The following is a 12,653-nucleotide window of genomic DNA, read 5'->3' as shown; positions in this document are numbered from 1 at the left end:
TCCCCAACCATTGTTCTGCAAGTCCATGTAGTTGGTGAAGGATGGAACGCTGTCACATTCCCATCTGGACGAGATTCTATTCTATTCTATACTGTGAATACGCTCCTGTGGTGGAAAAGCATATGAAATGCTGTATGACTGCTGCTGCTTGTTACCAGTGCTCAGAGTGTAGAGAAGTTGGCTGCTCAGTCTGGACTGTAACACAGTGTCTGCTGTCTCCAGGGGCCCCCCCGCTGACCTTTCAGGGAAGAGTTAAACAGACCAACAAAACTATTCCATTACTCTGATTAATTGACTTTGAATGCTTTCACAGAATTGGCTATGGGGAGGAAAATGGCGCGAGAGCACTCAGATGATTAGAGTTAAAGCCGAGACATGAATGGTTTCTTGTTCATGGATGAAGCAAAGGTCATTGAACTCTTTTGTAATATACATATAATATAAAGACATCATTTGGGTGTAAAATTGCAGCTATGTATAGGAACTGCAAATATCACCTATAGTGTTGCAGAAGGGTGTTAAAAATTCATGTTAGATAAATGGCGAGTACAAAACGAGCCTGCTGTCCGTACCCTTGCTAATGAACCCCTTCATGCAGCCTGATGAGGTATATATTTAACCAGGGCTACATATAAAGGAACATGGTAGGAACAAATGGAAGATGTTCCAGCTTCAGGTGTTTTTATGGAGAAAGGAGAGGTCGTAAAGGCTCATTAAATCAGACCTCGGCCCTTTCAGGGAGTTGACAGGTCTGCTCATTAACCATCCTGCCACCTGTGGAGCCTGTGCAACGCCAGAGACGGACCCGTGAAGAATTGGATGTCGGCGGCGAGGAGAAGAGCGTGCACAAGTGACGAGATGACACAGGAGCAGGCGTGGAACAGAGGAAGGTGGAGAGAGAGAGAGAGAGAGAGAGAAAGCGAGAGCGGGAAGACTGATGTCTTCAGTTACCGTGCTTTATAGATGATATTCATAGCTTGGCCCTGCATTCATCACGCCACTGCTGCTGTGGGGCTGTCACTGCCACGCATCAGGTAATGGCGGAGTGGGCTGCGCAAGCATAAAGGTATGTGGGGTGAGAACTGGGAATGGATCAAAGAGAGGGGAGGGGGGGCAAATGAAAGAGCAAATATGTGCCGGCAAATGACAAACAATGAATCTGAAAGAAAGAGGAATGTCTGCAGCGAAGGGGGAAGGAGGGGGGTTGAGTCCCGGTGGTGCAGGTACCAGCTTCACAGCAGAAGAATATGTGGTTTGCCATCTCACTGACGTGCATGAGATTCTATTAATTACCACTTTGGACTGTGGTGTCCCAACCGGTTCTCTGGAGGATTCAGGCCGGCGCCCCGGGGACCAGGCGTCAGACGTGGGAATGAGACGGGAACCGGAGACTCTCCTGTTCACATCCCACAGTGTCGGCATCAGAGCCGCGAGAAGACGCCCTCATTACGGTTGTGGCCGATGAGTCACGCTGTTCAAACGGCGCTGTCACTCGCGCTGACGCTTCGGGGACTGGGAGACTTCGAGCAAACACCGATGATTAGCATTGAAAGGTTGTAGCAGCTTCGGGCCTGTCTAGACTTGCAGAGGTGGGCTAACAGCCTCACGCTGGGCTGTAGCACACCCACCTGTCATGTTAGCGAAAAAAAATTGTTACATCTGCTCGTGTTGGGAGTCTCGAGGAATAAAATGAAATTAATGGAGGAGGAGGAGGTGTGTATCTCTGCGATGTGAAGAATTAAAAAACTGTTATAAAAACGCTGGTTTTACTGCAGCTGGTTTCTCCACCCAACCCTCATTAAACAGTCACTTGGCTTTACGAGGGGGTTTTATCCATTCCTCTGAGGTGTTACCGAGGAGCCGGTGATGTGGCAGATATCGGCCGTCCCGTACGATGCTAATTTCCTATAGCTTCAGTTCCTCGCCCGATATAATGTATGTTTGCTTTATTGATCCAATCAGCGCGGCGGGATGGAGGAGGAGGAGCTCCTGAGGGACGCCTGTCAGCTGGGATTTGATTGACAGGACTTCTCCCTCAGACCGACAGCTACGCAGCTCACGTGCGATTGTAACGGTGTAAATATGTTGTTATGTAAAATCCTGTCCAACGTGGAACTGCAGTCATAGTTTTTTTATCTATTTCTTTTATTTTGCTGTGTTTATTTTATTTTGAAGGCCCACAGTGGGAACTTCTGGGGATTAGTGGGGCGCACCTTTTTTTTACCTCAGAAGCAGATTGTTCCGCTCTGAGTAAGTTGTGTCGCTCTGTCTGTCAGCGTTTTAGTTGATAATGGTTAATTTAATGTTTAAAACGTGTTTGTAGTAATATGCAACTTTTGCAACTTTTCTTATATAGATGACTGTGTCCTGTTTGTTGTTTCAGGTATGTTGGTTATAGAAGTAAACTAAATTAGTAAAAAACTATACGATCACGTGGTAGCTCCGTGTCAGAAGCAGATTGTTCAGCTCTGAATGACTGTGTCCCGTTTGTTGTTTCAGATGACACAAAAAATAAAGTTAAACTATTTCACCAAGCCTGAGTCAAGAGAGATGAATGAAAAGAGCAGCAGTACAAACACAGACCGTCACACGAAGCCTCGGTGGATTCACAGCCGCAGTCGGACACGTTCTGCAAACATGAGGTGACTGTATGCTGTCACTCATCTGAGGAATCACATGACTCATATCAAACAGCAGAGGCGTTCACGGACCAGAGAAGCTCCTCGGCATTAGGAGCCCATTTGCTTCTCGGCTCCGTGACGCCACGATTGACTCCACGCTCCATCGTACATGACCTGCAGCACTTATTATTCGCCGCAGCCTTTGCGTGTTCCTCGTGGTTGAGCCGCCTCCGAGACGCAACGTATCATTTTCAACGCTCAAAACAACACAGCATATGCAGAATGCATCAATTGTGCCGGAGCAGCTGCTGCTCGGTTTGTTTCAGCTGTTACTGTTTGGATTTCCATGTGGCTCAATTTGAATAAGAGGCGTGAATGTAATTTCTATCTCCCTGATGCACTGACGCTTGCAGGTTTACTTACAGCCTGCTGATGTGTCTCTGGCCCTGATGGTGCGTTCGATTTCCTGCAGCCCTGCTCTGACTCAACCTGATGCATGCTGGTCCTAACACAATGCATGCTGGTTAGAATTTTTGACCGACTCTATCCAAAGCGGCAAATCACGAGGTCACGTGACCTTCAAACATTGCGGTAGTGAGCCGGCTGCAGTCAGGACTATTGCAATTCTTTTCTTTATGTTCTACAAAAAAAACAAAACTAATCAGCTGCAGTTAAATCATAAATCTTCTGCACGAGTGCTGACGAGGACAAAAACAGAGAGAGAGCACACATTATGCCTACTTTAAAGTCCCTGCACTGGATGCCCGTTCATTTTCCTATTGATTTTAAATTCCTTTTATTAGTTTATAAAGCACTACATGGACTTGCACCTGACTACCTGTCAGAGATGCTTTTGGTTTATGAACCAGGACACTCAGATCCTCTGGGTCTTCTCTTTAAGCTGTTCAGACATGCAGAGGATCTCGGAGGAGGTGAAAATTGTTATATAGATATTTCTTAGACGTGAACTAAAAACCCATCTTTTCAGGCTGTGTTTTCAGTGTTTTATCATTTTTATGGATTTTAGATTAACACTGGTTTCATTTATTATGATATATAAATGTATTTAAACAATTTTATATATATCTTTCTTATTATTTTTTATGCTGTCTTGTTTAAATAGCATTTTAATCTTTTAATATCATTTCCTTTTTAATATTTTACTATGTATGAGTCCATTGGTTTCTGAACTTATTAATCCTACTTTAAGATTCACACTAAGGTTTAAACTAAATAACTGATATCTTTCATATTATTATTGATTCTGTCTTGTTTTAATAGCATTTTAATCTTTTATTATCATTTCCTTTGTAATATTTTACCATGTATGAGTCCATTGGTTTCTGAACTTATTAATCCTTCCTTAAGATTCATACTAAAGTACAAACTAAAGAACTGAGGAGGGAACTATAAGGACGTCAGGGGGACGCTGCTAATCTTGTTACCCCAGTCGGCCACAACCCAGTATGTGAGAGGAGGAGTGTCTCAATGAGAGAAGAGCCGCTGTGTCGTTGGTAACGCCGTGCAACAGCAACAGCCAGCCACAGTCCACTCACATGCACGCCCCCCCCGAGGCGAGGACTCCTCAGAGAGAGGACATTGGGGGGGTAGCTATGACTGAGCTGCACAGCGACAGCTCCACCTCAAACAGCCCATTCCAAACTCAATTACCACACATCTGCACCTTCGCCCGCAGCGATGGCAATCCCAGGGAACTCTGAGACGGTTGCCCCCCCCCCCAAAAAAAAAAGAAGAGAAGGAGCTTTATCTTTGGCTGCTCAAGTAGCAGAACACCTAAGGGTTTGAGAGTGTTGTGCACTGGGACCAAGACTGCAAATGAGGTCTGTCACATCAGCGTTCGCAGCTTTTCATAGCTCTAAAATGTCATAAATCCTCAGAGAGTTGAGAAAAACGCAAGTTTGATTTGAAAGGCAGATGCAGTTTGAGGATGGAAATATGAGCCCGGCAGGACGGTGAAGAAGCTTCTCATCGCGCCGGACGAGGAACGAGCGAAGAAGTGTTATGAATAATTCTAACATTGCTGTAGAAAGAGTGACCGAGGAGGTCATCGGTGAGAAACTAGATTCCTCATTCCACATTTTGCACTGGATTACTCCTCGAACAACATATTGGCTCGAAACGATGTGCAACAGGTTTGGAGGCACATTCATTCATTTGCTGGGTGTGTCAAAGGTGTTGTCCAATCAGCAGCCACATGCATACAAATCCAACTGTATTAAAAAGCCATAAGTTCTCTACAAGTAACTAATACTTGTTTATATTTTAAAATATGCTTAATGTTGCAGTCTGAGCCTTTGCCCCTAAAATAAACAAGTATTTAAACCCATGTCATCTAACTCGGAGATTTCTTAAAGAAATATTTCTTATTTATTATATATTTATACTAGGGCTGGGCAAGTTAACTCGTTTTAATCGAGTTAACTCAAGTGATGAGTTAACTTGATTAATTATTTTAGTTTATTTTAGTTGGATTATTTATTGTTTTATTGTGAAAGTCAGGCTTTTATTTTGTGAAAGTCTGTTGCTGACTGCTGCAGAACAGGAAAAACGAAAATAATTGGCGGATAAACAATCGAGTTAACTCATCACTTGAGTTAACTCGATTAAAACGAGTTAACTTGCCCAGCCCTAATTTATACTTGCACAGAAACACCGCAGCAAAGTCCTTGGATGTGTAAACATGCTTGACAATAAAACCTGAATCTGATTCACACAAATCACTTCTTCACCCCTGGTGTAGACGAGGAAAACATTCAGCTCTACCTGTGTCAAATTTTCAGGCTTGGACGCATTAGGACGCCATGTTGATGGATTCGTTTGGACCTTGATGCCAGGAGAGCCGGTGCCTGCCATAAACCCTCAGCGCCTGCATAATGTCTCTGTGATGGAGTGGCATATTATTATGGTTCTTTGTTTTCACCTGATAATCAGCTGCACATTAGGTTCCCTCTTCAGGAGGCGTCTTTGTGTGTCCACATCTCCATCATTAACGCAGTCAGCCAGTGCCCGGGCCTGGCGGGGGGGGGGTGTCTCGTCTCCCATGAAAGTTGGAACACTGTGATGCCAGCCAGAGCTCTGTTTAATTACCTTCTCTCTTTCTGCACCATTGATTTACATTGTGAGCCCTTTAATTATACAATTCATCACCTTTTAAACATGAAAAACGGTGCAAAACACACGCTAATTAAACCTTGTCGAAAGGTTTTATGAAAGGCCTCAGTAAATCACGCAAATGGACTGTGCGGACTCGGTATGTTTGTTGTTTTGTTATTTCTTTCTGCCACGTGCTGCCATCAATTCTGCTTAATCCAGCGCAGCAAGCCGATGGAGGCTCGATGTCATTGGAAGCAGGTGCCATGAATTAATTTTAATGCCTTCGCATGCTGTAGCTTTTGCGTGTTTTGTTCCCTAATAGAGGGAACACAACTCATTCTCATACAACATTGACGGAGGAGGAGAATTGATGAGTGGAAAAGTTCCCAGATAATGGAGGATAATGGATTCACACCCCTTTGTTTTATTGCCGTAGCCGCTCGTGTGGAAGGTGCGCGTTTGTGTACTCAATCATACAGATCCACCATTGTTCATTTCTTTTTTGTTCCGTGCTTTTCTCCCATTACAGTAAAGGATGAGGCTGGTGAAATTCCGATTTTTTTGTCCCCCCGTCATTCTGTCAAAACAAAATATCTCATGAAAAGCCTCAAATCAGCGATGAAATGATGCTGCTGCTCAATATCGACCGTGAAGTCGCAGCCTGGTTCAGTTTTATTCTATTGTGCTATGGAGTTCTATTGTTGTTCAGAGGCAATTAAAGTCGTGCCACTGCACAGGGTGACAGGTTCCTTTATCACCAAGAACATGACATGGCCACAGAGTTCAAACAGGCCGCTTTAAATCCACATTAGAGGAACAAATGTAAATACACAGCTGAAAATATAAGGAGTAAAAGTACGAAATTCAGAAGCCTACGTATATGTGGGAAAGGAGAAGACTTGTTTCTCGTTCTTATTTCTCTCCAGTGAAGCAGCCTCTCGCTAAAATACTCAAACCTGGTGACTCATTTCTTACAAGATAGTTAAAGCAACACTAGGTAGTTTTTATACCTGACTCCTGTTGAGGGTTAAGAACAGAGGATGTCGCACCTTGTTAAGTACTGTGAGATGAATTGATTGATACCTTTAAATAACAACTTCAAAATCCCTAACACAAACTAATAACAGGGAGAAAGGCTTTTATTTTATTGCCACAGCGCCCCCTGGAGGCCTGGAGCTGCACTATCTAACTACAGTGTACCGTGCTGGAACATTTCAACCTGCTCACACACCAACAACCGGAGCTGGAGCTGGCAGATGGCTGGGGTGACACGTAGCTTCTCATTCTCAGTGTGGACATCACACAGAGCTACTGAAGAAACCAAAGAGGAAATTAAGAAGTCGAAAGAGAAAGTCACAGAGTAAGTTGTGTGCACGAGGAGGCTCGGACCACAACTTGTATTTGTGCTTTAACTGATGTTGCTGGTCGTTAGCAATGCACGGCTGGCTGCGAGCATTCCTAGGTGATTCCGAGATGGCGATGCTGAGAAGCGGAAGCTTTGCTGTTTCTAGTCTGAAGTCTCTGGAGTGAACCTGATGGCCTTGTCCACTTCCTGCTTCTTTTCCCTTCAAACAACCCATTTCTGAAGCTAAAATGTCAGAAATGATTGGCCTTTTTCGTCAGGTGGAGAAAGACAGGTTTTTCCTCTACTCTTAGAAGAATCATTTCCTCAGTAATAACATATGCTGCTGCATGATTCCATTATTTGGCTTGTTTGGATGTGGGATCCGACCGAATTCCCTTTGCAAGCAACCGTGTGGCAGCTGGTTGGGTTGAATGTGGAAGAGTCTCTGCAGAGCTTTAGGTTTTCAACCAACTTTCCAACGTTAGAATCCACAACATGTAGAGATGAGTCAGAGTGAAAATCATGAGCTTGGTTTCCATTTTGATTATTGCTAGAGGCCAAACTGGCATTGCTAATGACCAGTGCTATCTGGGACATATTGACTGGGTTGCCAAGTTACCAGAGTTCACGCGATTGAATAGCCTAGCTCCTAGAGTGGGCTGCTCGCCTCAGACAGACACGAGGAAGAGACCTTCCGACCTTTCTATTAACACCGCAAGCTTATCAGTGACTTAATCAGTTGCTGGCCTTTACATGAACTTGTCTAATTTGTTGTGTAATGTAGAGTTACATCAACCTCAGTCCTAGTTTTTGAGAGGGCGCTGCATGAGAGTATTGAGCCCCTTTGACACCAACCGTCTTTTACTTCTACTAATACTCATGTAGAGGACTAAATAAAATGCTGTCCGTACCAGAGACAGTGGGGAAACACTTTGTTCCTCAAATCCATTCATTTCCATTCCTTCCCGACGCCTCACACTGTCACCGCAGCTGTCACCAGTGTCGCACACATAAAATTACATCGTCACGGGAACGACAAACGGTATAAAACTCACAGCAACAGCTCGTGCCATTTTGTTAAGGCGCCTTGGCACGAGAGGCCGCGGCACAAAGGGTAGACGTCTTCTTGATTCCGTCTGTAGGAGGCGCCGCTCCGAGATGTGACATTGAGAAGCAGAGGTCAGAGGTTCAGCAGAGAAACGTGTCTCAAGATGGAATCCCACCGTCTTAATATCGCTTCTCTCCCATAGAAGGACGAGAGGAATACTTAAAATGTATGAGGCATATCTGAATGTATAGTTTGATGTAGGTGAGAGGTCTGGGCTCCGTGTATGGAGAATGTCAATCGGGTAGCAGAACTATTTCACATGGACCCACACATGCACACACACACACACACACACACACACACACACACACACACACACACACACACACACACACACACACACGCATATTAACCAGGAGACTGCAGAGTCATTTTAAAGTCTTTAGTTTCAGAGGAGCCGACGGTGCTTTTGCATAACCTTGCCTGGTGTGTAATCGTTTCAGAGAATTCTCTCGTATTGTTATGTTATGCAGCTCGTGTCCAACGGCAAGTCATCAAGTGATTTAATTTGAGTAACTAGTGAAATATTTGCGGCTGGGGGAGAACTGGGGGCTTTCTAAATGTCACCTTCTCTACATTCTGGGGATGCTCAGGCTTTTTAAATGGCACTGCATTAATGATCTGCGATTAAATGCTCAATATCAAATGGAGTCGGTTGCAATTACAGTTTGTTCCGTTTTGCTGTTGTGTGGCCTTCAAGTTTGCCGACATGCAAAGCAAATTATAAAAGGCACGTGTGCCGTTGTGCATGTTGCTAACTGGGAACATTCTCCCGAGATGATATGTGCCATTTCCAGTGAACTCCTCGCCGGAACAAAGGCTTCTTTTGTGTCTTTCCTCTCCTGATCCAACATTAATGACCAAATTGAAATCCTCTCCTCTGCAGTGACCTGCAAATATCTGGGGACATGAGATAGGAGCTTGCGCCGCCTTGAACAATGCCACGGAGTTAGGGTTCTGATTCATGCTGAAAACGGATTAATTTCTCCACAAATTAACTGCTAATTCTTCTCTTATCTTTGCCCCAGACTCTCATTGAGCAAGTCGCCTTTCTCTCCTCCGCTCTCCGTTTCTCTCTTGCTCGTGGCTCTGACTTTGTGCGACTGGGCTCGGGCGTGAGCTGCGACTGGAACCAGCCTTTGGTCGCGTTTCCCACGAGTCTGCTCCGTGAAGCCCGGAGACATGTCCTGTATGTCCTCCTTTCCCTCTTTCTGAAAGATGTCTGCGAGCTAATTTGCCCCCTGAGCTGCGTAAGTATTTAACGACAGTGACCAACTCAATTAGATGTGTGAAGCGAGTGCTCGTACACCCACAAATGGGAACTATAAAATACAAATATAGAATGCCATGACATGTTTTACAGCTTGGTGAGAAATGCAAGCGGGCGACCTTTGTTTCGCAAAGATGAACACATTGTTGGGATGATGCAGGGCGGCGTTTCTGCCGTTTGTTTACAGCAGAATGGAAAGGCAGCCACAAATCAAGGCCCAGCGAGCGGGAAGAAGGATTATTGGCGACTATCTAACTCGACAGTTTCTACTTGCGGTCGTACCTCCAGGCCCCAGTTTGATACTGGACCTTTAGGCTATCGTCTCTGCCGAAGACGCCTTTGTAATGAGGAGATTCAGCGAATAGTTTAGCCGAGGCAGTGTAAAACCATCAGGTTAGCAGCACCTAGCTCGTAGAAGGGAACATACCGCCATGTCTGCCATTTAGCGAACTTTGGAAAGGACAATATAAAATGTTAGAGCACAAAACGAAGGTATGAGAGGTTTTCAAAATCATGTCTTCAAAAGACTGAGAAATTTCAGGCAAAGTCAAAGATTGATGAAATACGACAAAATCCTGAAGCTCACTTTGAATGAAATGTGCAATTTAAACTTTAAAGTGATGGATGATTGGAGGAGTTTTGTGACCGAAAGGTTTGCATGAGAAAGAAGTAGATTTTTACAGCTCTGTCAAATTTCTATTTCTCCCACTTTTTTTATGACAAATCAAACTAAAAAATCCTCGTCAGATCTTCAAAAGTTCAAGTCAATTTTTTCATATTTAATTTTCTTTCAGCTGCAATATGAATTATGTGATCTGTGTTAAAAGCTTGAACTTCCTTCTTCTCACCGTGACGTCTCTGTTCTCAAACACCACTCGACTTCTCTCTTTGCAGGTCACCCACTTCCAGATGAAGGCCGTGGAACAGGACATGGCATCACTCGATCACTCCATCCCCATCACATTTTCCAACTCACTGGGCTTTGGGTTTGTGTGCTTCTGAATTTGACTATCATCGGCCTCTACAGTCTCCCGCTCATCACTGCACCCGTCTGCCAAGCAGAGAAATATGGTAAAAGTCTAAATAGAGTCCCGCACAAGGAATGCGCCTGCAGCTAAACCTGCAGCTTGGTGAGCCATCGCTCTGGGATCCCAGCTGTTCACCAGACACGTGTGAAAAGAGTGCATTGTGGGTGATTTAAAAACTCTGTGAGGACGACTCCCGAGCAAGAGGAGCTGAATGTTTAGGTTGATGAAGGATTGCAGTCTGCACTAAATGTATCAGGATGTTTGACCGTCAGACATCATGTGGAGCGTAAACTGAAACTAAAGGCATCAGTTGCACAAGTATGTAATTTATTTGACAAAAAGAATTGTTACCATGATATGTGTTACTAAGGAAACTTAACACAATGATGATTTATAGTGCTTGTGCTTATGCTATAAGGAAGTGTGACAGAAACATGTCAGGACAAATGAGGCAGTTATGATAGGAGAAGATGTATTTTTTGCATTGAGTTGCCTATAAAGTAACAAAATTTTAGGTTTTGTTACTAATTATGTAAGAACTGTTAAACAGAAGAAAGACAAGAAAAACATTCTCAGGTTGAATATATTTTAGTACAATGTTATTTATTATGGTGTTTTTCAAATAAACTTTAAACCAAACTGACTCTGCATCATGTTAATTCTAAAGAGGAGTCTCCTGCCCAACACAGTTAATGTTGATGAAGTTGAGTTGCACTCATTAATGAACTGATTAGAATTCTCGTGAATGTTTTATTTGAGGAATGCCACAAGAGATTCCTTTAAAATGTTGGCAGATTGGCTGTTGGATTTAAGATATGGCTCCAAGAGGCTTTTTTCAAGTTGTAGCCTAATAGGATGTCATAATTATACGGCTAATTTAAATAGTAGGGGTCACAGTCAAGCCATTTCATTGCCCTGCTTCATGAGATCCAAAAAATGTGTAATTTCATACCAGACTGGACATTTGTGCTAAGTTTTGTGAGATTTCAAGCATGTTAAGGCCCCTCGGAAATGCTTCAAATTACAGCAAATCAATTTTGCTTAGAAATACACTAGGGCCCTTGCACTGTTCACTGCTTTGGCCCTAATGATACGAAAATTGATGCAAATCATTTGGAAAAACCAGTGACAATATTTGTAGTTCAGATTCAATCAAAAGATTAATAATTGTGAATTATAAAATTAAATAAATTGATTTATTTAATGGTTAAACCTCTATTGGATCATATATACAATTATATGCATATGTTAATATATATAATATATATTATATTAATACAATAATTAGAGTTTTATTTCATTCACAAAATACTCATTCAGTCATTTTGATTATCAGTTATATTTTTAGACTTAATTCTTTACTGTTTTATTCAGTGAAATATCTAAATATATCTCTATATGTTGTATTGTACTGTCACGTTGGAGCAAGCTGGCACAAGAAATTCATTCTGGACTAATTAAGTTGTATTCTATCCTATCTTATCTTTCTTATGTTGTCATATCAGTGCCAGGAATTATTTGAAGAATTCAGTATTAAATCATCACTGTTGTAACAGTTTAGTTGTTTAGTCTTAAAATCTTATTTTATTTTGTATTATGGGAATAATTCAGAGTTTAATATCCTCAGTTTTATAACAGTTTTACAGTTTTGTCTAAAGAAACTTGACTAATTAACAGAATTTAAACCTTTGGGGGTGAAGGAACGCTTGTCTACCCTTAGGTGGCGCTAATACTCCTTTACGCCAGATACGACTCTCTTTTAAAACGGGAAGAGGCAGAGTGTCAGGGACCGAGCAGGAAGACTAGAGAGCCATAGGGTTTCTTGAAAAAAAGGTGTTTTTTTAATTTGGTTTTCCTTAACAAAGTGCCAAAAAGATAAATTTCACAAATCGTCAATTTCTTACACTAGCCTCCTGTAACTGCTGGAGACCAGTTAACAGCATCGCAAAAAAGAAAGACCCCACTCAACTGAGATGGGGGAACATATATGGTGGCTGGTCAAGCCACTCAAAATCAAAGAGGGGGATAGACTTAAACATACTAACATTGAAAACAGCCACAACATAACCCCCAGTACAAGACCATATAATATTAACTAAGGGAAATTATCTAAATATAAATATCAAACAATAATCAAATGTTTCACAACTACAAATCAAGATAATGA

At 42.7% G+C, this 12,653-nt stretch overlaps 1 protein-coding gene across 1 annotated transcript in view; it reads left to right on the top strand.

Annotated features, from left to right (window-relative positions):
• rpl38 (ribosomal protein L38) overlaps nt 1–12,653 on the top strand; it is a 347,971-nt gene that overhangs the window by 288,393 nt on the left and 46,925 nt on the right. The gene's annotated exons all lie outside the window — the stretch shown is intronic.

Source organism: Limanda limanda, chromosome 21 (assembly GCF_963576545.1).
Source record: "Limanda limanda chromosome 21, fLimLim1.1, whole genome shotgun sequence".
NCBI classification, from domain to species: domain Eukaryota; kingdom Metazoa; phylum Chordata; class Actinopteri; order Pleuronectiformes; family Pleuronectidae; genus Limanda; species Limanda limanda.
Note: the sequence above shows the minus strand (reverse complement) of the source record. Positions and strands in the feature narration are given on the sequence as shown.